Source organism: Macrobrachium rosenbergii, chromosome 8 (assembly GCF_040412425.1).
Source record: "Macrobrachium rosenbergii isolate ZJJX-2024 chromosome 8, ASM4041242v1, whole genome shotgun sequence".
In the NCBI taxonomy this organism is placed as follows: domain Eukaryota; kingdom Metazoa; phylum Arthropoda; class Malacostraca; order Decapoda; family Palaemonidae; genus Macrobrachium; species Macrobrachium rosenbergii.
In genome coordinates, this window is record NC_089748.1 from 23163225 (window position 1) to 23189708 (window position 26484).

Consider the following 26484-nt stretch of genomic DNA (forward strand, 5'->3'; position numbering starts at 1 on the left):
TTGACTCAGGATTTGTTTTGTAATGGGAAGTACGTATCAGCACAGTATATTCAAGAAATGATACGGCAAACTAAAAGTGAACTTAAATTAGCTCATAAGATCTCAGAAATAAATCTTAATGTGTCAGGATCTCAAAGACAGCGCGTGTGTCTAGCAGCTAGACTTTTATAAAAATCTTGCGCTGCTTCTATTAGTTATCTAGGTGAGAATGGCATGTTAGAAGGTGATGACTGGGAACATACCTCAGACTTGTTAATGACTGGTTTGATGTTATGAACTCGTATGGAAAAATACGGAGATGTCGAGTCACGAAATGCATTTGGAGTTAAAATAGATGCACAAACTGGAATACTTGATAGGATGAGTGAAATGATGAAAACAATAAAAGTGAAAAGTGAAAACAAGAAGTCTTTACCCATTCCAAAAAGGGATAATATTATCCTGCAGAAGCATTAAAGGCTGTTTGAGATGCTGCAAAGGCTATTCCAGATAGAATACAATAACGAGACGACTCAATCAGGATTGTATTGAACATTTTTTTGGCTGCATCAGGCAAATGGCAGGGAATCAAGATCATCCAAACCCCGTCCAATTTAAGTATAGACTCAGGAAATATCTGCTTGGCAAGAATGTCTCTCTGATGAGTGAAAAGAGTAATTCTAGTAGGATTGTAGAGAATACGGAATGTTTCAAGTGGTAGTATTTCAGGTAGGCCTGATCCATGTACATCATGTAGTAGTTTCCCTCACAATTCGTGCATTGCATCAAACGCAACAGGACTATCAAATGACTCCAATCTTGCATTCGAATTATGTTTAACATCTATGCTATTCAGTGATTTTGAATTTCATAATAACGATGATGATGATGCAACAGCTTTATGTGATGATATCTGCCCTAATTTTGATAACCCCATATCAGATGTAGGTGATAAGATTGAAGAAGAATCTTTAAGATACATTGGGGGATATATGGCAAGAAAATTCATCACCAAATATCCATATCTAGGAACAAAAGATGGCACAACTACTGATAGCAACACATGGATTAAAGAGTGTCAGCCAGAGGGAATCTGTACTTTCCATCAGAACACTTCTACTCCCAACTACTTATTATGAGAAAATTATTCAAAGCTGTACATGGGAGACACTACAGGATGGCAAAGACTGCGTAGTGAATTTGGTTTCGCAGCTAAAGAAATCAGAAAAACTATCCTGCCTGATGAAATTGTGTATTCCTTTGCTAAAATTAGTATTTTCTTTAAAATCCGTCATTTAAATAAAAAACTTATCATAGAAAAAAAAGACAGTAGCACTAAGCGGAAGTTAACTAAGAAAATTAAAAAAACACTCTCTTGAAAGAATTTGATTTATTATATGTTGTACAAAAATTGTTCAAGTGAAGACTATCCTGAGTTGTTTGTTATTTGTTTCACCATTTTATTCCCTAAAGGACTAATATATTATATATATTTTTCTTATGAAGTCAAATAAATGCAAATACCTTTTTGTACTTTTTCCAGAAAATATTATAATCGTTCGATGCACCTATAATTATTATTACCTTAATGTATACAGCATGTCAAATGTCAACTTATGTGATATCGAGTATTTATGAGAAACTTTTTTGCTTGAAATGTGCTCTCTGTATCATATTCTTTATCATTTATTCCTTTGATTCCTTACATGCTTCATTCTTATACTTTTGATATTGTTTTTTTTTGTGTTTGTAATGAAGTCATGCAAATGCAACTTTTTTACACTGTCTATATCCATATTTTCTATGTATTTATTTTATAACAATTAGCATTCATAATAAGATTGAGAAAATATAATTAACCTATCATTCTAACCTTTATCATAAAACAAAACGTTTGTTTTTCAAAATAAGATATGAAAACAGTAAAAGAATCAAGTACATTTCTTAACAATTATTTATAATCTTGATGATATTACTACAGAGACAGAGAGAGAGAGAGAGAGAGAGAGAGAGAGAGAGAGAGAGATTATACGTGAAACCAAGTTGTCATGTTATAAAAATAAACATGAAGAATACACTTAACAGTATATAGGTAAGCAAATGAAAAAGTAAAGAATAAACATATAAAGCTGCAGTAGCTGTGTTGAATTTGCTATATTTTATGTGAAAATAAAACAAGGTTTGGTGACTAAATGAGAGAATTGGTATTATAAAATCATCATGCATGTAACCTCTTTGTGTAACCTCTTTACAAATTTTATCAAACACACCATTTAATGGATTAAATGTACAAAAACTAAAAGTTTCTTTAAGTAATTCAATGGATAAGCCCGGGAGCAGTCCACTTGTGACGTCACAGTACTAAGCTCCGCCCCACCGCCGAGTTGAACAGACTCGGAGCACGACCTAGGTGTGTCGAAGATTGTGGTTTCCGAGTGTACACCACTTGCACACAATCATTCAAAGCCCAGACTCTCTCTCTCTCTCTCTCTCTCTCTCTCTCTCTCTCTCTCTCTCTATGCTGCGATACAGGTAACATCTACGCAGGTACGTATGTATCCATGTACAGAAGTGCGTATTGAACAATAAATAAACTTACACATAACAGTTTCATTGAAACCCTGAAGATGAAATCCTAAGAATATAAAAGAATTTTATCTACAGTGCTAGGCCATTAGCACGTACAAGTATGCCAAAGAAACCTTTGTTTGAAAACTAATACAAAAATATGTTTAATTCAGCAAGGGCGACCATATATTCGCCTTTGAAAGAACTCGTGAGCTTCGTCAAGAATTTGATCGTCCATTTCCCGACATGAGGATAAAATATGCTGAATACAAAAATGTTCAGCATTTCTCTAAGCGCAGTAGAATTTATTTCTTCTTTAAAGTGATGGAGTACAAAAGCTGACCAAAAACCATTAGCAACCACGAAGCCTTTGTAGAGGGCAAGATCTTTTTAAAGATCTTGATAAAAATTTACAGCCACTGGAGACGGAGATAAGCAGGAAGGAATAGAGCAAATATACTGACCAGTAATCTGTCTCAAATCAAACATTTCTAATTTTGCATCCATGAAAAATGCTATCAAAGACATTTTTGCACCAGGGATTTTATCGCAAGAAAGGTAATATCAGGTGTACCAATAATTACAAAGACCATGGCTCTACCCCAAGCGCTTAAAAGAATAAAAAGCATTCAATCACAAAGCTGGCAATAAAAAATATCAATAAAGCATGCAATGTAACACTCACCACCCTCTGCACAGCGAAAAATTCGATGGCGAAGCGTTATCTGGGAAACGGTTCCAAGACAACAAAAACGCATAATGAAGCACTAATACAACGCGCACCTGCAATAATAAAAATATCTGAATTAAAAAAATCGATCTTTCAGACGTTCTGACTGTTTTGGGAGTATTATTAAACTCGTAAAATATATCGCATTAATCTTAACTGCTAACCCTTCTTACCCCAAGGTAGATTTATTCTGTAGGTCCATGACTAACCCTGGACTAGTTGTGAGTCACTGGCTATGGATGAAGTAAAGCCTGTAGGCTCAAGATACATTTTACATAGCACATTCAATAATTACCAACAATAGACATATAACATCACAACTGTATATATTCCAAAGCCAACAACTAGAACTGCCAATGGTTCCGAAAGAAGGGGAAAGTTATCAGTACACATCGGAAAAATAGGTTTCTTATACACCTACAATACAATGTCACTGGACGTAGGAAAAATAAAAAAGTCAGAAAACAATTTTCATCCAGAATTGCTTTTTGATAAATATGTTTTATTCAGCAACAGAATTCCAACGGAAATTATCCATACTGCATACGTCATTCTAAACCTACCATGAGTCTCAGAAGTTGAGTATATAAAAAAAAACAATCCATGAACGTCAAAATACCAAGTATTTGCACAGCATTAAAACACTGCTAAATTCGCATCAACAGTAACATATGACAACAACAATATTACCATTACTATTAAAAATATTGATAATAAATGTCATTATCACTAATATAAGGTAACAAGAAATTTAGGAAAATTTGATACCATGACAAAAAAACATGAAACTGAAAATAAGATAAAGAAATAAAACGCTTCGTATATTAAAATTTTGTACAAGTCTTGCTTGCAAGACTATCCAATCATTCCCTCTGTGAGACCTGAAACTTCCAGTCTGTTTATTCTGGAAACAAGTTGAAAATAAATCTTTCCTGACAGTTGCTTTCTTTGGTGATAGAATATGCTGCCAATGAAACAATAAATACAAATAAACCAACAATGGAAATATTGTATTTGAGAAAAACAAATATAATGAAAATCATGTTCATATGTATTGTACAGACAAAATGTCCTCCAGACAATTCGATTCCTACACATGCACACCTTCTTGATACGATAGCCACTATAAGCCTGGATCAAAACGTTAAACAGCAACTTGAAAACACCTAAAAGCATTTTAACACCACTACGACTAATATTCATGTAACATGGAGTATGGGTATTTTATTCAAGGACCACACTTTATGTAGGGCTAAACCAGCACAGGACGGTTTATGGTGAGCAGATTACTTGGGGTAAGAGCGAAACAATGATTACCCTGGTCAGTCATTCAATATCACTAAATATAGTATATATATATATATATATATATATATATATATATATATATATATATATATATATATATATATATATATATATATATGTATATATATATATATATATATATATATATATTGTGTGTGTGTGTGTGTGTATATATATACATATGAATGTACATACATACACATATATATATATATATATATATATATATATATATATATATATATATATATATATATATATATAATATATATATATAAAACTTACCCCCAAAAGGAATTATAGCATATAAAAAACGTAAATTATAGCAAGTTATTCCCAACGTAAAGTGAATTCCAGATATATTTAACATAACTTATGGGTTAACACCAGAGTGCACACGTAAATGAATTATATATATAATATATATGTTTCATGATATTGCCTTGTAAAATGTATATCTTTCTGTGATTTTGATATGTTAATATTCTATTTATAATGTGTTCTGTGTAGTGGTAATAATTTTTGTTACATTGTATGTAGAGTAATGTCAGATCTCAAAAGAGTTAGTGATTTTGATAACCTAACAGCATAATTGAGAATTAGTGATACGTTTTAATAATAACTTAGTATGTGATTGCACATTCTGACCCCAGCAACAAGTGTTCTGTACTCGAGATTTTGTATGTCGTGTTTTGGTTCGGTTGTCATCGCGACAGGTAATGCATTAGCAAGCGAGGGAATGGCAATTGATACGCTTTAGCAACTAGTATGTGATTGCTGATCGTGTAATATTTGTCTCATATGAGAAAAGGACGAATGATTTCACAATGTTTTGTGTACTGTTCTGAATACCAACTTTGATTCTTTGTCTTGTTTTGAAAGTGTGCCGTTTGTGACTGGCCAGCTGCCGTCTGTTTTGATCCTGTTGAGATTTCGTTAAGTGCTTTATCCCATACGATTTTCTGCTTGAATCATATGTCTTTTTGAGAGTAAATGCACATATCTCGATCAATTAAGTCATGTTTTGTAAGAGTGCATTGCCTTGATCATGTATTGTTCTGACATTGTCTGATTGTTTCGTTTCTAACTGGAATCCAAAAATTTGGTCATTCTGATTTTAGAGACTTTTCGTGTGGTACCCCTCCCCCCTCTCTCTTTCTTCAAAAGAGAGAAGTTATTAACGTAAAATATTTCTGTGGTCACTGGTATTAATTTAATTTTAGCTCTTTGAAATCTGAATGTAGGAAAAGTGTGTAATAGCACCTATCAAAAAAGTGTGTTTTGTGAATCTCAAGCAGCTCCATTTCAGGTGATTTTGCAAAAGTTTTCACAAGCTTGTGTAAGATAAAGCGAATTTTATTTATTATTACCATGGTATAATAAGGTATATGGAGAGAATTTTTGCCTTAGTGAAGTTATTATTGGTAAATCTTTTGTGTATTTTTGTGTTCTTGTATTTGCAATCTCTGAATTTTTCACATTCTATGTATTGGTGATTTAGCATTTATCTACTTATCATTTTAAATATTTCTTGATAATTTAACATTGCAAACTTGATTTAATTTTCATTTACTAAGATTTTCTTTCCAAATCTTGAGTAATTCTTAATAGCTTAAATTTTTGTTTGATTACTTTAATTTCTTGATAAATTAAAGTTTTTGTGATTTAGTTTTGTTTAATAATTTAACTCAAGAATTAATTAAATTTTGTGTTGTTTTCAAGTAATAGTAAATTTCTTCAGATTGTGAATTCTAATTATAAATTTTGAATTTAAAAATAAATTTTTGTATTTCAAATTTTTAAAAACAGTGTTTCATTTGTTGACCACCAGTGAATAGGATTAATTATGTGCATAAGGCAAAGTAATAAACATGTTTTGTTCCTTTAGTTTTGCTGAAGTGAATTAAGACCAGGGAAACAGTTAAAGTTGTTTGATGGAGTGATGCCATTTTAATCTAGTATATTTCTTATTTAACTGTTGATACCTCACACTTGTTTTGATAAGATTAGTTTGATTTTCACATGATTAATAAGCTTTTTAAGGGATCACTGTTACCATCAGAGTACTCAGTTGTAATTTTTATTGTCATGAGAGTTCAGGTATCTGGCTGAATTGAAGTAAATTTTTAATTCTGTGATTAGTTGTGTAATAACCAGGTACTTGGTACACATCGTGACAATATATATATATATATATATATATATATATATATATATATATATATATATATATATATATATATATATATCATATATATATGAAAATACCCTATATTCACTTAGAAAAATACCTAACACTATACAAAAACCAGTAAAACTTGTATAAATGAAACAAGTAATCAAATAAACCGATAAAAACGATGCAAGAGAAATAAGCAAAAAGGTTCCATCAAAGAATTTCAAAAGTACGAAAGTAAACAACGAACTTTAGCGCACATCGACTGGATTGCAAGGTGACGATAGTCAATTAATGATTAGGAATGTTCTTTTTGGTGAAATGGCATTCTCTCTCTCTCTCTCTCTCTCTCTCTCTCTCTTCTCTCTCTCTCAGCTCTCTCTCTCTCTCAGTAAGGGGGAGGGAGCAATTTATGATCCCACAACTATTAGCTAACTACGAGTTCCACCAACTTTCAATATACTTTATACACACGTGGAAATAACAAACGCGCAAAAACATAAAACATAGACACACAGAGAGAGAGAAGAGAGAGAAAGAAAAAAAAAAAAAAAACTTGGTTCAAGCAGCTTTGTCCCCAGATTTAAACTAATATCAGTTAACTGTTAACTGCATTAGTTAAAGTCTTTATATACAACAAAACCTGTTTGAAACTAATTGCCTGGTCCTATAAGTTTTCGTTGTCAGTAAATAAATAAATAATTATATAACAAATAAATAAAGCTAGAATTCACCATTAAGCCAGAAAGATCTACAGCAGACTAAAAAAAATTTTTTTTTTCCAGTACGTTGCTTTCAGTAGTATTATTTCCAGGCATTTTGGAATGCAGCAGATTATCGGTGAAGTAATTTTATTGAAAACTACGTTGTTGTTGACGCATACTGCAACGGGTGGCTTATAATCTGCCATTTTTACATTATTCAGTGAATCTTCTGTAAATATTTACAATCAGCTTTATGATTTTTACGTTGAAAATAACATTCGTTACACAATTTCCCCTTAACAATTAGCATTAATACAAAAGTAGTGAACACCTTATATGTTACTCTTGGATTATCATCGCTGACGCTATTCGTAAAATATTAAATTATAAATTGTCTCGCTTAAGTCTCTTCAAGAGCTGATAATACAGGAGGAACGTAGGGAGTGGAAGTATGGCTTTATACTGTGATGGTAGTAAGACTAAGTTGCTGACCAGGATATGTAAGGTGTGACTTGATGAAGAGAAAGTTCAAAAGAATTGTATAAAATGTATAAAAATAAATATGTGGGAATTCCTCCCATGTTACTTATAAATATACACACAACGTAGAAAATGCCTGACACAAGAGAGGTATATGTTAAATGAAAAGAACAATTTACAGTATGGGGAAATCTAAAATGTTTCCTACTCCAAACAGCAATGCTTACAGTCTTAATTGACAGGTCTTGAACCATCAGAGGCTTAACTGAAGGCTTTCTATCAATATTCGGTGTTGATCTGAATGACAATTTGTTCGATAACTACTATCTTCACAGCTTGGGGCTCCGCCCCAAAAAAAGACATATGAACGAATTCTTCGGAATCCGGACATTTCTGGCGAACAAACTCATAAAGTCTTGTCGCCAAGCAGGGATGTTCTCAAGTTTCAAGAATATCTGGCGCATTTGACACGCACACAGTTTTTCAGCAATCAGGGTGTGCGCCAGACACCAACTAAACATTCTCTCCAGGTTCTTCTGTACATGCCTTTAGCCGCACTTATTAATAAAAAAAAAATCACCGCTGTATTAATAAAAATATCTGTGACCTATATATTTTCATATATATATATATATATATATATATATATATATATATATATATATATATATATATATATATATATATATATATATATACATATACACACACACACACACACACACACACACTGTCTCCACCACATTGGTCTTCCATCTACTCTATAACAACAGAATCTAACCAACTCCATTCACTGGCATTTTCTGTTTCCCGAGCATATTCCTGAATATTCTTTGAGTGAAATCTCGTATTCCTTCCCCGTTCTAACACACTTCCCTTTCACTTTGCTCTTACTTGGTCTCATAACATCCAGCTTCCTTTAAACTGAACTGAATATAAGGTCATTCGGCGCTTAAACGGAAGTTGACAGTAAAAGGTTTGAAAGGTGTAACTGGAGGAAAACCTCCCAGTTGCACTATGAACCAGTTGTTAGGAATGGTTGGAAAGTCAGATAGAAGAAAGAGAATAAGAAAGGAAGTACAGTAAAAGGAACGAAAGGGGTTGCAGCTAGGGGCCGAAGGGACGCTGCAAAGAACCTTAAGTAACGCCTACAGTGCACCGCATGAGGTGCACTGACAGCACTACCCCACTGCGAGGCAGCTTTCTTTAAAAATATAGCTATCATGAATGTATTCTGTACGACATTTCCGCACATTTCAGACCCAAGACTTGATGCATTCTTTTTTTTTTCCTCCATTTCTGCAAAAAAAAAGCACATACCCCATTTCGGAACTTTTAAAAGCCGTGTACAGCACCGAGAATGTTTCAGGTATATTTCAGGACCCAACTAGGCTAAAACTGCAATTGCCTTGACCTCAAAAGGAGAGGGCATTTCTTTCCAACAAGTATTCACACCCTCCTCCGCCATGAGACACGGTGCTTAAGCATCCAATGCAGCAGTATTTTATACACAGACAAACGCGTTTATACAAATTATATATATATATATATATATATATATATATATATATATATATATATATATATATATATGTGTGTGTGTGTGTGTGTGTGTGTGTGTGTGTATGTGTGTATGTGTATAAATGTCTGTATTAGTATGAAATACTGCAGAAATGGATGCTAAAAGCTCTATGAACTGTGAATATGTATGTATGTATATGCTTATATATATATATATATATATATATATATATATATATATATATATATATATATATATATATATATATATATATATATATATATATGTGTGTGTGTGTGTAATATGTATATATATGTATGTATGTATATATATATATATATATATATATATATATATATATATATATATATATATATATATATATATATATATATATAATCAGTAAGCTACTAAACGTCCTTTAATATCAATTCACTCTACTCGGAAATAATATATTTTCATATATGTTACCGAAGGGGGAATTTTTTAGTTGATAATAAGTTCGTCGTCCCGTGGGGTGGATGAAGAAAAGTATATCCTAGTTTAACCAGACCACTGAGCTGATTAACAGCTCTCCTAGGGCTGGCCCGAAAGGATTAGATTTATTTTTACGTGGCTTAGAACCAATTGGTTACCTAGCAACGGGACCTACAGCTTATTGTGGAATCCGAACCACATTATAGCGAGAAAATGAATTTCTATCACCAGAAACAAATTCTCTTGTTCTTCACTGGCCGGTCGGAGATTCGAACTCGCGACCACCTGAGTGGTAGCTGAGAACGCAACCCGCTCACCCAGCGATGGATGGGTTAATGCGTCCACTGTAGTCCTGAGTTCTTGTCCTTCGCTGGTTTCGAGCCCACGGGACGACGAACTTATTATCAACTAAAAAATTCCCCTTCGGTAACATAGATGAAAATATATTATTTCCGAGGTAGAGCAATCTGGATATTAAAGGACGTTTGTAGCTTACTGATTGTATATGAATCACGGTGATGTGATAAAAAAGTCATATATATATATATATATATATATATATATATATATATATATATATATATATATTGTGTCATGAGCTAGCGCCCTCTGACTTTCCTGAAATTACTTAAACCACGATGCATGGCGGTGCAAGAGCATGAAGCGAGAAAATATAATTGTTCAATTAATATCAGCCGGATAATCTCTCAATGACCTCGGCCATTACGGGGCTATAAATTATCTGCTCTATTTTTCCCTCAAACTCTATTATGTCGTTTGTAAACAGATAATTCCCATCCTGAAACTCGTGTCGATTTCTTCGCTACTACTGCTACTGCTACTACTACTACTCTACTACTATCGGGGATGCAATATCTAAAATAATATAGCCCTACTAATATTACACCAGAACAAGAGAGTATTTCACCGGCATTACCCTAGCAATTCTGCGACTAAGAATGATGCTTTTACCAAACTTCTCAACTGAAATAATCAATTCATTTTCTAACAGATCTAAAATTATTCGTATAAGATTTCCAATTCTATCAGGTAAAGGAATCTCGTGATTATATCTATAAAGGATGACTGGGGCAACGATTTATTGCATACATCTTCTCATTTCAGACCATTATCTTCAACACACATCATAATTTTAATTCCTTAATTCAAGTGATCAAGATTTCTTTCAGATGTATATTTCCATATACACAAGAGCAATTTGAAATGGAAATAACCACTGTCTATATGTACTCACATTATTCATGGGAAATAGAAGATATGTTCTGAATAAATACTCCATTCCATTAATAACGGCGATTTATCTTTAATATCTGGAACTTTTATGAGAAATAACAGTACATTTCTAAGTAAAATAATACGACATCATGTTTAAGAGGATAAACATTACCAATACAGTTCCACTACCATGTCTCACCTGAACTAAAAAATGAAAAAAAAAGTAAAAAAATGTGCCGAAAGTGTCTTCGGCGCAATCGAGTTTTTTTAAAGGTATAATCAAGGCCGAAAATGGATCTATCTTTTGGCGGTTTCGGTATAATGCTGTATGAGCCGCGGCCCACGAAACTTTAACCACGGCCCGGTGGTGGCCTATCGTATATCACTGCCAGAAGCTGATTATGGTTCATTTTAACCTATTATAAAATAAAAACGACTGAGGGTAGAGAGCTGCAATTTGGTATGTTTGATGATTGGAAGGTGGATGATCAACATACCAATTTGTTGCCCTCAAGACTAGTTTTTAAGATCTGAGGGCGGACAGAAAAAGTGCGGACAGTAAAAAGTGCGGATAAAATAAAGTGTAGACGGACAGACAAAGCCGGCACAATAGTTTTCTTTTACAGAAAACTAAAAACTGGATAACGTCACTCAAAAAAGACTTATCACAAACTGCAGAAGGACAGAAGGAACTATAGACGCTAAAATGCACTGTATTCTAGATTCTCTTTTCATTTATAATGTAAATGAGATTCTTAAGCATTTTAAGTTCAACAGTCTATTTAACCGTGCCATATGTCTATGACTTTTAAGGATTGTCTCCTTAAAAGTCATAGACATAACAAAAACAATTCTCATCTTTTCCGAGGAAAGTTAATTACCGCAGAACTCACGAATTTATATTGGTGAATTCTGCGGTAATTAATATTTGAATCTTTCAAACTCAAAACTGAGCTTGCAAAGTGTCAGGTAACGTTTTTTCTGCAAAAATAAAAATATTAGATGGAATATCATTTTTTGTCATTACATCATTGTTTACACGTAAACGTTTTCTGTGACGGCATAATATAATTTTCATTATTTTGTTTGTGAAATGTGTTTTGTCATGTGTGTGTGTGTGTGTGTAGGGGGCACTCGGGGGGAAGACTGTTTCAGGCAATTCTTGGGTGTTTAAGCTTCATTGAAGAGTTTTACTACCACTACACAATACTGCCATTCTGTTTGATGTTACCACCACTATTTTCTTCTTCAACAACAAATAATGGGGAAATAGTGTTATCAACCATAGGCAGCAGGAAACAAAAATGAAAATGACTGAAATTCCAACGACGTTCATTTGTTCACCTGGAATGACGGTATGCTTAACGGATAATGATCAATCTCAATTAAAACTTTCCATGGAAATAGTTCTGGCTGTTAATCTCCTTGCATCGCTGAAGGAGCTGACCTAACACATCTACATAAAATTCTCTCTCTCTCTCTCTCTCTCTCTCTCTCTCTCTCTCTCTCTCTCTCTCTCTCTCTCTCTCTCTCTCTCCGAAAGAAATTAAACCGAAAGACTTCTATACTTGAATAACTGAGGTTTATTTTCTTTCCGACTAAAGTGTCTATGAGGCAGGAATAATCAAAGAAAACTTGGGTATTCAATGTACAAGAACTTCTTCGCAATTTGCTAATAGGGACCGCACTGAGCTTTAATCTCATTTTAACTTGTTTTCTGAAAAATTTACGATTGAGTAGAAGAAGAAGAAGAAGAAGAAGAAGCTGCTGAAGGAAAGACTGTGCTGGAAGCAAGAGGGGACAGAGAGTATTTCAACTATCAGGCGAAGTCATTTGTAGGGTTTACAACATGGTGCACATCGAAACAAGTAAACAATGCGCCGAAGTTTCTTCGGCGCAATCGAGTTTTCTGTACAGCGTAAATTGCTGTATGAAACTCGGCCAGCCACAGTCCATGAAACTCTCAGCCACGGCCCGGTTGTGGCCTGTGTTGTTGGCACCTACAGCGGTACCAGACGCACGATCATAGCTAACTTTAACCTTAAATAAAATAAAAACTACTGAGGCTAGAGGGCTGCAATTACGTATGGTTGATGACTGGAGGGTGGAGGATCAACATACCAATTTGCAGCCCTCTAGCCTCAGTAGTTTTTAAGATCTGAGGGCGGACAGAAAAAGTGCGGACGGACAGACAAATTGCCATCTCAGTAGTTTTCTTTTGCAGAAAACTAGAACGCAAATTGCTACTTATCTCACACAAAAATATTTAGATGTATAAAAACAGGACGCAACTGTTGTTGAAAAATAACTACAAATGATGCAGGTAACAAATAATACTTATTAATGAGACTAATACTACAACAAATACCACTAATAAACAATCTTCCATTTATGAAGATGCATGCTACCAGCATGACGGCACTGTCAGGAATATAACGGCTAATCATTAAGCGGCGAAAAAAGGCCCGGAAACGAACGAAGGAATACTAATTGTGCTTGTTTGCAATTGTAGTAACTCACAATTGATCTAATGATGTTCGAAGATCTACTGCAAAATGAATTTTAAATTATACTACTTGACGATTATAATTAACACAAAATGAAAATTTTTAAATTATAATTATTGATGACTATAATAAATCATTCAAATTATTATTAACAACATTATTGCTACAAATCCATACAAACCTCATAAAAAAAGTTGTAGCCTACACATTTTCACTGAGTAATTTTCTGCGCCATATCATGTTTACAATCATTACGCATTACTTTATAGCCTTATTCATAGTGTGTACCATTCTGTCGGAGAAAACGTTTCTTGAAGTAATGTTTGCCGATTTTGAAAAGTTTTTAAAATTAAAGAACCTTTTACCGAAAAATGTTCAACTTATCGTTTACAAATTCACTTTTGCACCGGACACATCCATCGCAGCAGTAAATTGCTGTAACTCCTCTGCAAGTGATTCGGCAGAAGTTTTTCCCCATTCGTGCGTGGTTACAAGATGCAGCATCTTCTGTCGGGTAACTTTCATAATGTTTTGTTCATTTGACAATGTAACTTTAAAATTTATTAATAAGAGTCAGCCGAGAAATCATATTGCAAAATGGTTCCTAAATGTGGATATTTTAACCACTGGTCATAAAAAAAGTGTGATTTTGACAATTAGGGCAAGATCATAAACACCGTCGAGAGATCAGGTGACCATTGGGTTAATACAATAAGCTGCATAGACTTTGGTGAAATATAAATGAAAAAATAAAAACAAGCCAGGCTCATATAAACCAGTTACTCACTTAACGAAATAATGAAAATCTTGACACCTCTATGAAGCTTAACAACACAATGGATAATACTGACAGTAATGACAATAATAAGGTGTTAATTAAATACATTAAACGGGATTTGTTCATCAAAGTATCACCTTTTATGCATATCATGTCCTCCAAACTTCAAACCATCTATTTAGTGAAGTGCAGAAATTACTATGTTCGTGATTTTTCCAGAAAATTTACCTATTCACTTTGTCAGTTAAAAGTGATTTCATCTACTAATATAAATTTTTGTTGATTCCTTTTAGAGTACAGGTAATCGGAAAACTCTGCCAGTAAAATTACACACTAAAAGCAATATTTAATATTGAGATTCTGACATAATAACTTTGTTATTTAGACAAAAAGGATCGAGATCATTAATATGAGTCACGTGATGAGATCAGTATCAGTCAAAAGTGCGCAATATCTGTGAGCAAAACGGGCGAATAATAATAATAATAATAATAATAATAATAATAATAATAATAATAATAATAATAATAATAATAATAATAATACGGTAAAAGACGTTCGCTTAGTGCTGTGCTGCTGAACATAACTGCTCAGCACAATGAATACAAATTTATATTATAAACATAGCAATTACCATTTTAATAAAACGGATTAGAAAAAATGAGAAATTACAAATAAAAAAGTATAATGCTGTTGTTGTGGAAATTATCCTTCATAATAATCATCGTTTCATTATAAAGCATGGGTGCATTAGAAAAAGAGTAAATTTCACTTAATTTTCTTTATTTTTTTTTTATTCTTTCTTCTGCACGCCATGTATCACTTACGTGTTCCCCTAAAATTTACGTTAAAAATAATACTTCTGTAGGATGTGGAAACAATCAGGTATGCCTATTTGACCAAGATCACAATTAAACGTGATTGCTGTTGGATATTAAGTTGGCCTTACCCCAGCACGGTTCTTGCTCCTGGTTCAGGCATTGCCACGGGTTGTGTTTTTTGTTTTGTACTGATATTCTCATTTCGGTTGGTTGATGCCCCTTGTGTGGGTCTCTGGATGTGGTGGGTAGGAAGGAACGTCTGTGAAATGTTCCGGGATGGTTTAAGGAGCATCATGTAATGGTTGAGGGTGTTCCTCATTGGTCGGGTTTTCTACCAGAGCCTTAAGACTGCCGGCCAATGAAGAATTAGAGGAATTTATTTCCTGATAGATTCTTTAAGAATGCCGTTCCACAATAAGCTGTGGGGGTAACCAATTTTCTTGTACGATATTAATAATCCTTATTTCTGTTGGCTAATGAAGCTTTTTGTTGACTTTTCTTGTGTCTCACGAGAAACATCTCATGACTACCTTTCTGGCGACAGTTTATAGAGCAAAGAAAACTACCTTTCTGCGAAATTAATGAGCAAAGAAAACGTTAATGACGGTGCATAATATACCTGAAATCGAACTGTCTTCCAAGAACTTCACACATATACCGCCTAGGCCATCCATGGAATAACAGGATGCTCCAGGACCAAGAGTCCATGCTGGCTTAAGCCAAGCTTCATCTCCAACAACCAATAATCCAAGGTAAATCAATCTCTAATTGTGATCATATCCTGCAGACTTGAAATGAAATTATAACTTATTATAGTTTTATTAACTTTTCTGTAGACCTTTCATCGTAAAATAAACGTAAACATGAGTATGCCCATACCGTGCAGAAGTACTATTCTTGAAATTAATATTGAGTAACTCGAGTGATTTAGACTACACAGTATAAAGCATACTAGTTAAATTTATAAACTGAAACAAATTTTGCTGTACTAAGAAAGCCATGACTTGTAGCAATAATAAGATGAGAAGGATGAATCAAAATGAGCAGTAAGTGGAATGTAATGAATTACGAAATTAGTCAGAAATTCACTAATGGCAAGCCAATTACTGCGAATAATCATTACATTTTGTGTTGAGTAGCATATATCAAATTCTCTTAAACCTTTCTATATCTCTAGTAATTAATATAAATTGTTACAACAATACAGACCTAAAATGGAAGACTACAAGAGTCGCTAACCATCACATATCACTGAAAATAGTTCGGTACCGCCAAAGGAGTTCTGTAAGTTTCTGTTATTCTTGAACTTTACTGCTATTGATCTTGAGACACGAGTAAAAACAGCATGTTTGGAATAAAGGATTTTATAAATTATTTCACGTTAAGCATCAAATGATAACTGCCACATCAAGCACGGTTTGCCCAGTAGTTACGAGAGGATAATAACTTGAGATAGAAATGAGGTTTTTGGGCATAAAAAACGGGGACCAAAGTGATGTCAATGTCTGAAGTCCAAGTACACAGTTGCATACCATTATTTTGTATATCAAGATATATAGCATGTACCATCAACAGCAGGTTTATGAAAATTAAAATAATACTTGTAAAAATATTACCATCAGGATGAGACAAAAAATTATGAAAATTACCTTGAATACTTTACGACCTTAAGCAAAATAGGAACAAATTCTTAGGTAATTCACAGAAATAGCAATGGAAGGCATTAAGTGAGAAACTTTCATTTCAAAAGACACATCTCAGATTGAAAAACTGAATTTTCAGTGCACCCTCTCAGTATGTTTCAAACACAAAATTTAATCAAAAGATTTTTTTTGTTGACCACTATTTAGGATCCGTTGCCCTTACTCCATTGTTTCGGCTATATATTCCCTAAACTGCACAGCGCCCTTTGCATAAGGCCCAATCGCCCTTACTTGGTGCATTAACGATTATGAGGTGCGTATTTCTAGAATCGTATCGAAGCATATGTTTTCATATATATTTTTTCTGCCTCCACTCCTATTAGCAAATTTTCCCTGCAGTACTTATGCTTAACACACCTTTATTTTAAATTCTCTATCTAATCCTTCCATCATATTTTTAACCAATAGCTCATCCAAGTCCAGGGTATATGCCCTTCATATTATAATCTCATCCAACTCACTAGTCTTAATTACATTTACATCCGCACTTTACCCCTTCCTCTCCAGCTCTTCTATTTGGACTTCAGCTTCAGCCAAATAATATTCAGATATACCCACAGCCACTTATCTCATCATCTCCATCAACTATGCACATCCAAAGCACACGCATGAACAAAAACACGGACTACATACATACGTACATTCACACACACGAACACAAACACGCAACACATACATACATTCACACACACACATATATATATATATATATAAATATATATATATATATATATACATATATATGTATATATATATATATATATATATAAACAAACATACACATTAATATATATATATATATATATATATATATATATATATATATATATATATATATATATATATATATATACATCCATCTTTCTCTGCAAGGTTTCGTTCGTTACGCTCAGTATATTCCAATGAATGTGTTCAAAGGAAAAACACATGAAGAAATAATCATTCCCCCATACAGTATCTTTCATTTTGCTGCTCTTATACTAAATTATATTTAGAAAGAAAGGTCATTCTTCTTTTTAAACACTTCTTTATTCCCTGCTAACATTCTCCAGCTGGGTTTTTGTTTACTTCTTAGTAGTTCATGGATTTCTTATATATACTTAATACTGTCTCTTAACTTCTCAGTGTAATAGCTATATTACTTCATCTAAACTAACTGCTTCTATTCTACGGCTTTTCATTTCAGTTGCAAAGGACGCAAAAGGTATTCTGTCACGCGTGATCATAACGCCAACTAGATCTGTTAATGTCTTTCCACTAATGCGTTTTGCTTACTCTTAAAACATATTTCTATATTCCATTTGTTTTGTCATACTTCCGACGATACATACTTCCTATTATTTCAGCTGTCAGTGCGTCCCATTCTAGAGCTGTAACTAAACTGTGTGTGTTATACAAAAATGTCATTTAATAAGTTCCTTGAATTTTGCTCAAAATATTCAACATATTTCCAAGACCGTTTCAGCTAAGCGCGTTTTATAGTACGCCATATCAAAGGATTTTCTTAGTATCTTCCAGGTAAACGGTGTTTCATTCAAAGCACTTTCTATGAGAATACTTAAATCCCTTCTTTCTTTATTCCTACCCTTCCAGCTTCCATCTCAAGTACTCACTGCAATTACACTACCTTCGCTCTAAACGGTTTTCTTATCTTTCTCTGAGACCATTCCGTTTCTGTTAAAGGGCATGTTTCTTTTCCACTTTCCAGCCGTGGAACATTTTTCGTGAGAAAAATTACTTGCTGAAGCTATAACTAGTAAACTATTATAGACAATTAATGCTATATTCTTATAAATCATTACTACCGAATCTGTTTTTGCAATGTTGCTCTCAGAGGTTTTACTGCATATTTATGTAAAAAATAAAATTTCTTACTTCTTTTTCTAGAATATTTTCTCATAACTCCATTTCATTTCTCTTTTCAGCCTACTTTAAATTCTATTCTACTGTCAGTATTCAAGGGCCTTTTTCTTTCCTCGTGTTCAGAACTGAAAGAAAAGTGATAAAATCCTCATGCGTGCATTTTTGTGGTGACATATTTGCACGAGATACAAAACTTCAGTGTTAATTTTCACTTACTCCTCTCCAAAATTATATTACTCAAAATGTCCAAGGATTAGCATTCTACATAACAGCATCCACATGAAGGGATCTGCAATAAAAATGACGCTTCTTTCATAAACAGTTGAAATTATAATCATACATTGCGAGGTTACGGTAAACTTATTTTTTTCTGACAATTTTATGAAAGTGCTCTTCAAATCCGCTTGTTCAGACGTTAACGTTTATTTAGAAATTAAAGCTCCTGATATAAAGTTCCATTATCTTCTAAACCAATATTTTTTTCAGTTTTTAGCTGGTTACACAAATATTTAAGGGTTCCAACAATCCTCTGGTCTCGGCCACTATGGTCCCAAGTTGACAATATAAACTACTAAGAGTTCAAATACTTTAAATCGTTTATCCATTTTAATTTTTGCTTACTGGTAAGGGCAACTGAAAACTCCATCTTTCTAATGATACAATAGACATCAGAAAAAGCGAAGGTTGAATAAAACAAAAAAAATATTTATAAACATATATATTTTAAAATATATACCAAAAATTAAAAAAAAAAAAAAAAATTTTTAGACACACCAGGATTTTCTTACAATCAATCATGTCTACAAAAATAAAAGCGTGGACGCCAAACATGGAAAGAAATGCTACAAGAAAAGAAATATATTTTTTTATTTCTTGTAGCATTTCCCTCCATGTTTGGAGCCCACTCTTTTATTTTTGTATACATGATTAATTTTAAGAAAATCCTGGAGTGTCTCAAAATGTTTAACTTTTTAGTGCTTTTAAATGAAAACGTTTTAAAAATTCTTTTTATGTTTTTTTTTATTTTATACTTTTTAGTTTTGACAGAAATTGTAACTGATTTATGATTTTATATAAACAAAAATGGAACGTGATATCCTGTCGAACCAAAGAAGGTTTGAAAAATCCACAGATTTCCATACAAATCCTGAGATGCCGGGAGAGGTCATTGTAGGGTCACTAGAGGTCACTGCTGACTTACTGACAATGTAATGTTGTATTGTCACTGGGATTGAGTAACCATGCAAAATTTCAAGTACATCGGACGAAGGGAACAGGTCGAAAATTGTTAAACAATTTTGACCCAAACAGACAGACAGACAGACAGACAGACAGATGGGGAAATCTAAGTTAAATAAAAGGGTGTAAAACCAGTTTAACACTAAAGCGACAAACCTTCCATAGGGAAAATGGGTATAGACAAAGAATCCCCAATCTTTTTGGTAGAAGGTAAGAGATAATCACCAGGCCATGCAATACCTCGATTACGGCTGATACCGAAAGAATATATGTCAGACGTGATAGCCTGGTAGATGTTACAATGCCACATGAGAAAGAACTATATCTTTTTCTGATCCACTGAATAAACGGCGAAAACGGTAAACAGATCTGGGACAAAGGGACAGCAGAGAGAAACAGGTTCACAGAATGAGAGAGAAGTGCCGGGTCACTCTGAATTATTTTAATTCACTGTATTGAGAACGAAGTTAAGAGGAAGAGAATCTAAACGTCCTTCAAAGAAACCACACTGAAAAAAGAAAAAGCGACAGACAAATCCACACTGAAAGAAGCGTAAAGCTTCAGCAAATGGGAAGAAGAAAGGAACATTATTCATTACAAACTGATAGAAACAATTACTTACTAAAAAAAATGTTGAAGTTACGTATCCGAATTAGTCTTTTGCTCACCATAATATAATAATAATAAATCAACAGAGGTAACTGTTAGTTGAATTTGAAAGTTAGCCAAACAAGCAAAGGCGGGAGTGAAATACCTCATTCCCTAGAAACTGCAATTTTACTAAAAGAACATATATTTCTTGCAAATTCCGAAAATCACAGGCCTGTGACTATCAATTTCTATAGAATAAATAAAAATTCTAAAACTTTTAGTAATTAAACTGACATGTGAACAGGGGAAAATGTAGAAGAATAATAATAATAATAATAATAATAATAATAATAAAACCCCAATGAAAACCAATGCCTTAGTCGAATAGTAATGATTTTACCAAATTTTCAACTCAATCTGCTCAGGCAATCGGAGGCCTTCACTGTAATTCTGCTCTGGTGTGATCAATACAGCGCAATCATAAACTATCAGAAAGTTTTTTGAAGTCTTATATTTTATTATATGTTTTGTCTAATACCAAAGGAAATCGTGGCATCTATAGCACTCTAAAGGGGATGAATTGCCTCACCCCTTAAAAGGTGCCATTTCACCCAAAAGTACTTGTATTGTGCATCCTAAAAATTAATTCTGTAACTTTATTACTTTCTGAAAATTGGAGAGAAACTACTGAAACTTTACGTTCTAAATTTTATTGTAACCTTCAAAAACCAGTCATAGTAAAAAATATCTGGAGTATATAACCAACTACCCACTGAGATACACAGACCAGTGTAACCCATTACAAAATAAAAACAAATTGGCTTTTAAAAATATCTGTCACCTTGATAGATAGGGCATGGTCAAAATTATTTTTCAAACTAGCTCCAACCGTAGCAATAAATGCCTGCCAAGGTTATTTCAAATCGGAAAAAATTAAATCACTTAATATGCACCAAGTTTCACCAAAGCAGGGAGTGATACAACGTTGAAAAATAAAATTTTAGTCGTTAAACTTATATGTGATAATCACATAAAGGTAAAGATAAAAATAGGTTGGAGACAATCACTAACCCTACAGGTACCTAACTGCGACCTGCAAATACAAGACTAACTTAAGGTATATTATAAAAATTACTCACCTTTGAAGGTACAAACCTATCATATTTCCTCAAAACAGTAAAATATAAGGTTCACTGACCATTATATAAAAATGCCATAAAAGATAATGAATAATGAAATTTACATCATAAATTACAAAAACTAAGGTAGATCACTTACCAAATTTAATATGATTTGCAGCAGGACTTCTGTTCACATAACGCAGAACTATATAATGAGCTTGACGCAAACGCAATCGACGGCAGTTATACTGTACACTCCCCCCATAACACTCCCATATAAAACTTTCAAACACGCGAAACTGCACTTGCTAGTCAAATAATTTTTTTTTATATTAGGCAGAAGATCGAGTAAACTGTGGTCTTTGTTCTCGGAAGCTGGAGATTGTGTGCTATCGTAGTACCTGTCTTGCATTTATAACTTTTTCTGAATAATCCTTCGGGTTCAACACTAATATGAATTGATCAGTGTTCATTAAGGCCTTCTCAACTGTATGGAGCAATTGATGAATAAAAATTTTTGAAGCAAAGACACCCATTTTTGTAAGTGTTCAGATGAGTTTGACTGATTTAGCAAATCACCGAAAACCAAACAATATGCCAAGGTAATAAATGTTTTAAGAGTTCTGAATGTGAAGTTTAATCGTTATATTGTCATGGCATTTACGGTGAAGTTCACCTCTGTCCTGATTGTCCCTCCTTCTATGTTAGACAACGACTATGATCTGAAAAAAAAAGTGAATGCTGTTGCGTTATCTGAATATAAAATTGGAACTATTGTCATTTATTACTGAGATTAATCCGTATTAAGATAGTAATTTAACAACACAATTTTACAATCATTATAACTTTAACATGAAATTTTTCCTCAAGAATTATAACTTGAATTTTGCCAGGACATCATCAACAAAACAGGTCCCAGAGGCATCTGACATAAAGCATAAGTGGGGGTGCTTGGGATCTCTAAAAGCAAAGGCATTCAGTCAACAATTTTCTAATCTCCTTCAGACATCATGTTGTAGAAAACAAAGAGGACGATATTGTCAAAATTTTGATACGGCAATGGGTAACCCTTTATCCCCAGGGTCAAGTAATATGTATATGAAATTTTTCGAAAGCAAAATATAAAGCAAAATCACTCCAAGTAATACAATATGGTTCAGGTATGCAGATGAAATAATGCTTGTTCGGCCAGGTAACGAAAATGTAAATAACTTCTTGACTGAGTTAGATGAAATTGTACCATCTGTAAAATTCGATATGGAACTGTAAAAGGATGGTTGCTGGTAATGGGTTTAAAAACAATGTGTACAGAAAAGCCACCAATATTTCTGCCAATGTTCATTTTTATTCCGGTCACAGCAATGAAACATGATTTTTAGAGCATTACGATTACTTAGCCCTGAATACACTCATGATGTAATAGATAAGATTAGAAATATTGGCAAGACATTGAAATCCATTAAAAGCGGCAAAAAAAAACAGGCATTTCATTTTAACAAAAAAGAAACTTACAGAAAAAACCTGCTTGTACTGACATGCAATAGTAATTTCAAAGATATTCCTCATCTGCTTAAGAATTTTGGAGCTAATATAGCATGAGTTTATTGAGAACTCGCCCGACAATACTAAAGGATTTGTGTACCAGATTCCATGTAATTCCTGTGGTAACTCTTATACAGGTGAAACTGGAAAAACAGTGGTAAAGAGAATATAACAGCATAACGTATGTGTGAGAAATGCAAATGTGAACAGTGGAATTTTTGTACATTGAAAACAAGCATAACATTAACTGGGCTTGAGCAAAATAGTTTATTGTAATAATGCACTGCAATAGAAAAATCACCATGTCTAGTTTTATAAAGGAGAGTTTCAGCAAGTACATGAGCATTTGTCATGACATGCATAAACTGGATTCATTCTTCTCAAAAGAAATATGCATGGATTTCAATGTTAAGGAAGGTACTTGAAAGACAGGGATAAGGGTAGTGGGGATATGCGTGGATTTGTAAAATCTGACCTGTAACTAATTAAGGTTGGGCACGACCTACGAAAACCTGCAGTGTGAATACTTGTTTTCCATCCGTTAGTATGTTGGTATGTACTGTCCTGCTAGCATATATATAATGAATTTCTGCCGCTTTGTGTCAGTCCTCTGACGATGGCTTACATGGCAATAAAGACGAAACTGGCCAGGAACTACAAGCTTGTTTCATTTTTACCCTGTGGTGCTTGATATTTAAAATCATGTGTAAGAGTGACTATAAGCATAGTGAAATACAAGTATTTTATACATACATATATATAAACTATATATCCTTTATATATATATATATATATGATATATAAATATATAACCTAATATATATATATATGCGATGAAACACGGTTTTTATAACTATTATCATAGCATCGGATAAAGGTAAAGTTGGCATGTATATTTATAACACTACCTAATTTTGGCAAGTATTATCTATACCTAAATTATAGTTTTGATATTTATATATAAAATATAGTCGCCGATGACGATATCATATACATATCCGATAATATACCTAAACATATGACGTCATGAGGCTCCATGCATCCACCAGGTAGGCGGTGAATGGATTTACTTAAGCATTCTAAGCTTCAATAAATTCCATAACGGCCAGCAGGATATGGAGAGAGAGTCCCCGTGAGTAGAGAGAGATACAAGAGAGAGTGGCAAGATTTAGAGAGTGAGAATAGGAAATTATTTCTAAAGTCTCGTAATCATGTGGGTCCTCGGTGGGAGAGGCAGGAATTTGGGTGAGGGAAAATCCATGAAATACAACCAGTCATTATTACCCTAACCTAAACTAGGCCGGGGCCAGTCCCTTCTCGAGCGTGACCTGGCATTTTGTAAATGAATTATGCACACCCCCTTAGACCCTTTCAACCTAATCTACTACATATTTATGATTCAGAGCGATGAAACACGGTTTTTCAAACAACAACTTTTATCAAAGCATCGGATAAAGGTGAAAGTTGGCATATCAGTATAAATTTATAACACTTGATCCTAATTTTGGTAAGTATTATCTAGTACCTAAAATCGATAGTTTTGATATTTATAGAGTAAAATGAAGTCGTTTATGACGAAAAATCAAAAAAAAAAGGATCCTAAAACAATTCGTGACCTAAACAAAACAATGATCATTGAGGCTCCACCCATCCACAATTGAGGCAATAGGCATTGAATGGATTTACTTAAGTGATTCTAGGTTTCAAAATAAATTCCATAACGGCCAGCAGGAAAACAAAACGGAATTGTCCCCGTGGTAGCAAGACTGCATTTGATGTAGATCTAACAAATGAGCTATAGACTGGTTCATTATGTGGATGAAGACCCACTGGCAAGATTTACTATAGTGTCAAGAAAATGGTAATTATTTCTAAAGTGGGTAGTTACTTGGCCAACCCAACTGTGTGGGCAGGAGCTGAAAAACTCCACAAAATAATCCATAATAATAATAATGGATAAACCAGTCATCTTTTGAATATCGCTAATAATAATATATGAAGAGGCAGACCCTGATGACCTCTTATTAAAAGCGTGACGATGAAGACATTTTGTAAATAAATTATGCACGGTGTTATGACGTTTCATTTGTATATTTAAAACATATTTATTAAAACAGTGGTTATAAGTCAATATGTTCCTATCAATCAAAATCGATTCCAATGTACTTTCTTTACCATAAATATCAGTATAAATCGTGGTTACAGAAGGTAAGAAACGATATTAAGTAGGTAAATAATAGGTCTTGATCTCAAAATCTTGATTCCTACCATTACCTGTTATTTGCAGCGTTTGGTTTTTCGTCTTGCGTACGAGAGCTGTTTAGGGTGCTGATGGATGAATAAAAAAACTCCTCGGAAGAAAAATAGCTCGTACGCTATGGGTTACATTAACTGAAATAAAAACAATGACATTGACCAGGAGACATACCGAGACAATCCCCATGAGGGAAATGAAATCATCATTCCGCATCCAGGATCGAAATTCTTCTCTTCATCCTCAGCACTGAACGCCGCTCGCACGCAAGACTTGAAACAAACATCGACTTGGCTGATAAGTTCCGTCGAAACATGCCCTGAGGCAAAATCATAATTCAGCACCGATTGACCTCCCCATAAATACCAATCCTGAATAAATGTTTCTTCAGACCTTCTAACCAAATGAGAGGATGACCAACGAGCTGGTTCATTATCGTGGATGAATTGAACCTAACACTGAACGTTATTGTAATTTTAATAAAAACTACGAATATTCCGCAAATGGAAGAATATCAAGCCAACAAGTTAGTCCTGAACAACTGCTGAGCCTGAAGGTGCGAATCATAAGGAGGATAGAAAAGAACTATATAAGATAAATAATAATAATAATAATAATAATAATAATAATAATAATTATTGAGAATGATAATGCAATCAAGGGGACGATGACAAATCCTGCTCGCCATCATTGATATCGCTGAAGCCTAGGATGGGTACTAATACCTAAGGCCAAGAAAGACAAGGTTAACCAATTGGGTGGAGTCGCCTCCCACTTGGGGTAACTACACAGGCGATGACGTATCTTAGAGGTAGGTACCTGCTCATTACGGCATTCACCTGCTGGCACAATAAGGAGGTAGACAAAGCTCTGCCTTCATGGGGG

The 26484-nt window shown here is 33.7% G+C and overlaps 1 long non-coding RNA gene across 1 annotated transcript in view; it reads right to left on the reverse strand.

Moving 5' to 3' along the window:
* Positions 1 to 2194: 2194 nt before the first annotated feature.
* Positions 2195 to 26484, reverse strand: part of LOC136841226 (uncharacterized) — a 28218-nt gene continuing 3928 nt past the window's right edge. The window contains exons 2-3 of the long non-coding RNA XR_010853835.1: positions 21961 to 22525; positions 2195 to 3330 (exon numbers count right to left, since the gene is read on the reverse strand). This is a non-coding gene — a long non-coding RNA (uncharacterized lncRNA). The remainder of the gene's footprint in view (positions 3331 to 21960; positions 22526 to 26484) is intronic.